The 5000-nt window shown below is 64.3% G+C and overlaps 1 pseudogene; it reads left to right on the plus strand.

Moving 5' to 3' along the window:
- The first annotated feature begins 3295 nt into the window (after positions 1 to 3295).
- The window catches only part of LOC141382105 (18S ribosomal RNA), a 1939-nt pseudogene continuing 234 nt past the window's right edge, over positions 3296 to 5000 (plus strand).

The raw sequence follows: 5000 nt of genomic DNA on the forward strand, positions 1-5000 counted from the left end.
AGGCCAGGCCAGGCCAGGCCAGGCCAGGCCAGGCCAGGCCCAGCCCAGCCAGGCCAGCCCAGCCGAGCCCAGCCAGCCAGCCAGCCAGCCAGCCCAGCCCAGCCCAGCCCAGCCCTGCCCTGCCCTGCCCTGCCCTGCCCTGCCCAGCCCAGCCCAGCCCAGCCCAGCCAAGCCCAGGCCGGCCAGCCAGCCAGCCAGCCAGCCAGCCCAGGCCAGGCCAGGCCAGGCCAGGCCAGGCCAGGCCAGGCCCAGCCCAGCCAGCCAGCCAGCCAGCCAGCCAGCCAGCCCAGGCCAGGCCAGGCCAGGCCATGCCCAGCCCAGCCAGCCAGCCAGCCCAGGCCAAGCAAGCCCTGGCTGGGCAGCAAGCCCAGCTCAGCCAGCCAGCCCAGGCCAGGCAAGCCCTGGCCGGCCAGCCAGCCAAGCCCAGCCAGCCAATCAGTCAGTCAAGCCAAGGCCAGTCAGTCAGGTCAATCAGCCCAGCCCAGCCCAGCCTAGCCTAGCCTAGCCCAGCCCAGCCCAGCCCAGCCCAGCCCAGCCCTGCCCTGCCCAACCTGACAGCCAGGCCTGCTCAGCCAGCCAGCCAGCCATCCTGGTGTTGGAGAGGCTTGGGCTTTAGAGTGGTTGGTCGATAGTCCATGGCCGGAGGGAGAGTGAGCACTATCTCCTCCCACTTCTCCTCTTCCTTTACCACCACCACCACCACCACCACCACCACCACCACCACCACCACCACCCCGGAGGCCCGGGGATTGGGCTTGGGGATAGGGTAAGGGTTGCCTGGAGGCTTGGGGGTGGGTTAGGGCTGCCCGGAGGCCCGGGGATTGGGCTTGGGGATAGGGTAAGGGTTGCCTGGAGGCTTGGGGGTGGGTTAGGGCTGCCCGGAGGCCCGGGGATTGGGCTTGGGGATAGGGTAAGGGTTGCCTGGAGGCTTGGGGGTGGGTTAGGGCTGCCAGGAGGCCCGGGGATTGGGCTTGGGCATAGGGTAAGGGTTGCCTGGAGGCTTGGGGGTGGGTTAGGGCTGCCTGGAGGCCCGGGGATTGGGCTTGGGGATAGGGTAAGGGTTGCCTGGAGGCTTGGGGGTGGGTTAGGGCTGCCAGGAGGCCCGGGGATTGGGCTTGGGCATAGGGTAAGGGTTGCCTGGAGGCTTGGGGGTGGGTTAGGGCTGCCTGGAGGCCCGGGGATTGGGCTTGGGCATAGGGTAAGGGTTGCCTGGAGGCTTGGGGGTGGGTTAGGGCTGCCTGGAGGCCCGGGGATTGGGCTTGGGGATAGGGTAAGGGTTGCCTGGAGGCTTGGGGGTGGGTTAGGGCTGCCAGGAGGCCCGGGGATTGGGCTTGGGCATAGGGTAAGGGTTGCCTGGAGGCTTGGGGGTGGGTTAGGGCTGCCTGGAGGCCCGGGGATTGGGCTTGGGGATAGGGTAAGGGTTGCCTGGAGGCTTGGGGGTGGGTTAGGGCTGCCAGGAGGCCCGGGGATTGGGCTTGGGCATAGGGTAAGGGTTGCCTGGAGGCTTGGGGGTGGGTTAGGGCTGCCTGGAGGCCCGGGGATTGGGCTTGGGGATAGGGTAAGGGTTGCCTGGAGGCTTGGGGGTGGGTTAGGGCTGCCTGGAGGCCCGGGGATTGGGCTTGGGGATAGGGTAAGGGTTGCCTGGAGGCTTGGGGGTGGGTTAGGGCTGCCAGGAGGCCCGGGGATTGGGCTTGGGCATAGGGTAAGGGTTGCCTGGAGGCTTGGGGGTGGGTTAGGGCTGCCTGGAGGCCCGGGGATTGGGCTTGGGGATAGGGTAAGGGTTGCCTGGAGGCTTGGGGGTGGGTTAGGGCTGCCAGGAGGCCCGGGGATTGGGCTTGGGCATAGGGTAAGGGTTGCCTGGAGGCTTGGGGGTGGGTTAGGGCTGCCAGGAGGCCCGGGGATTGGGCTTGGGGATAGGGTAAGGGTTGCCTGGAGGCTTGGGGGTGGGTTAGGGCTGCCAGGAGGCCCGGGGATTGGGCTTGAGCATAGGGTAAGGGTTGCCTGGAGGCTTGGGGGGGTTAGGGTTAGGGTTGCCCGGAGGCCTGGGGATTGAGCTTGGGGATAGGGTAAGGGTTGCCTGGAGGCTTGGGTGTTAGGGTTAGGGTTTCCCGGAGGACTGGGAATTGGGTTAGGGTTGCCTGGAGACTTGGGGGTGGGGTTAGGGCTGCCCGGAGGCCTGGGGATTGGGCTTGGGGATAGGGTTAGGGTTGCCCGGAGGCTTAGTTGTTGGGCTTGTGGAGCTTTGGCTTGCCTGGTTGCCTGAGGCTTGGGAGAAGTGCCACCCCGCGTGCCAGCCAGAAAGGTCAGCTGTGGGTGACCAGCAGCACCGCTCCGGCTGCCGAAGGCAAAGTCAGTCGCGGGTCACCATCGGCACCCGATTCGGCAAGGGAGAAGCAAGAAGCGGCCGCTAACCCTGACTATCCATGGCCCCCGAGCTCAGGTTCACAGCCGGGCGGGACGTGACCTCTTGGGTCTCTCTCTCCCGGAGGTCTGGGCAGCCGTCACTGGTTATCGCTGACCTGCCGTCGAGGTTTCGGGGAAGGCGTGATTTAGTGGACTTAGGTTTTGAGCGCGTAACTACGTGCCACCGCCTTCCACCACCTGACCGATGGGAATTGTGCGCGATGCCCCAGGGGCAGGCCCCTTGCCCGGTCCTCCGACAAAGGGGACCGCTGTGGGTGGGGTGGGTTCCTCCCCGTTTTGGGCATTCGAAAGGAGGGCGAGGCGGGCCTTCACCCAGACCTCGACCCTTGCTCCTTTGGGTTAAAGACTCAGATGGCCCGTCGATCTCAGACCGCCCTGTACCGACGGAACAAGTGCGCTAGTCGGTGCTGTGCGTGCGCTCTTACCGGGCAGCATCCCTCCTTGCCCCCCCTCCTCTTCCTCACCACCCGGGTGTAATCCCGGGCGCGTAGGCTGACTTGGGGGTGGGGAAGCTGTGTGGTAGGCGCGCGCGGCATCTGCGGCGCACTCGATCCCGTTGCGAAGCACGATCCTTCCTGGTGATGGCCTCGACCCAGCGGCCAGCCCAACGCCGGCAGACCCCCCTCATTTCCATGTGTGCGGTGGGGGGTGGGTAGGCGGCGGTACCTGGGAGCCCAATCCCCCCCTCCCACTTAGCCCGCGTGCCCCCTCCTGCGAGCAGTCGTGACGCCTCGGCGGAGCGAGGCCCGCTTGTAGGTAGGCGGCGCGGAGCTGTGGTGCGGGCGGGAGGGTTCTCTTCCGCCGAGTCCTTTCCCTCTCTCCTCCGGCACTCTCGGGCCTTACCACCACGCGATTCACCCGAGGCGAGGGCTACCTGGTTGATCCTGCCAGTAATATATGCTTGTCTCAAAGATTAAGCCATGCAAGTCTAAGTGCACACGGCCGGTACAGTGAAACTGCGAATGGCTCATTAAATCAGTTATGGTTCCTTTGATCGCTCCACCCGGTTACTTGGATAACTGTGGCAATTCCAGAGCTAATACATGCCAACGAGCGCCGACCTGGGCCGCCCTTCTCCCCTCGGGGCGGGGGGTGGGTACCCGGGGACGCGTGCATTTATCAGATCCAAAACCCATGCGGGTGCGCGGGCGGTGGAGAGGGGGGCCTCGCGCCTACCCGCCGCCGTCCGCCCCCGGCCTCGCTTTGGTGACTCTAGATAACCTCGGGCCGATCGCGCGCCCTCGCGGCGGCGACGGTTCATTCGAATGTCTGCCCTATCAACTTTCGATGGTAGGTCCGTCGCCTACCATGGTGACCACGGGTGACGGGGAATCAGGGTTCGATTCCGGAGAGGGAGCCTGAGAAACGGCTACCACATCCAAGGAAGGCAGCAGGCGCGCAAATTACCCATTTCCGACACGGAGAGGTAGTGACGAAAAATAACAATGCAGGTCTCTTTCGAGGCCCTGCAATTGGAATGAGTGCATCCCAAACCCATGGGCGAGGACCCATTGGAGGGCAAGTCTGGTGCCAGCAGCCGCGGTAATTCCAGCTCCAATAGCGTATGCTAACGTTGCTGCAGTTAAAAAGCTCGTAGTTGGATCTCGGGGACCGGGCCGCGCGGTCCGCCGCGAGGCGAGCCACCGCCGGTCCCGGACCCCCAGGCCTCCCGGCGCCCCCCGGATGCCCTTGACTGGGTGTCCTCGGCTTGGGGCCCGGAGCGTTTACTTTGAAAAAATTAGAGTGTTCAAGGCAGGGCCGGCACCGCGCCCCATTGAATACCCCAGCTAGGAATAATGGAATAGGACCCCGGTTCTATTTTCTGTGGGTTTCCGGAACCCGGGGCCATGATCGAGAGGGACGGCCGGGGGCATTCGTATTGCGCCGCTAGAGGTGAAATTCTTGGACCGGCGCAAGACGGACCGGAGCGAAAGCGTTTGCCAAGAACGTTTTCATTAATCAAGAACGAAAGTCGGAGGTTCGAAGACGATCAGATACCGTCGTAGTTCCGACCGTAAACGATGCCGACCCGCGATCCGGCGGCGTTTATTCCCATGACCCGCCGGGCAGCGTTGCGGGAAACCACGAGTCTCTGGGCTCCGGGGGGAGTATGGTTGCAAAGCTGAAACTTAAAGGAATTGACGGAAGGGCACCACCAGGAGTGGAGCCTGCGGCTTAATTTGACTCAACACGGGGAACCTCACCCGGCCCGGACACGGAAAGGATTGACAGATTGACGGCTCTTTCTCGATTCTGTGGGTGGTGGTGCATGGCCGTTCGTAGTTGGTGGAGCGATTTGTCTGGTTGATTCCGATAACGAACGAGACTCTGGCATGCTAACTAGTTACGCGGCCCCGCGCGGTCGGCGTCTGCAACTTCTTAGAGGGACAAGTGGCGTTCAGCCACGCGAGACTGAGCAATAACAGGTCTGTGATGCCCTTAGATGTCCGGGGCTGCACGCGCGCCACAATGGGCGGATCAACGTGTGCCTACCCTGCGCCGACAGGCGCGGGTAACCCGTTGAACCCCGCCCGTGATGGGGACCGGGGATTGAAACTATTTCCCGAGAACGAGGA

The sequence above is a fragment of the Danio rerio genome, chromosome 4, assembly GCF_049306965.1.
Source record: "Danio rerio strain Tuebingen ecotype United States chromosome 4, GRCz12tu, whole genome shotgun sequence".
In the NCBI taxonomy this organism is placed as follows: Eukaryota; Metazoa; Chordata; class Actinopteri; order Cypriniformes; family Danionidae; genus Danio; species Danio rerio.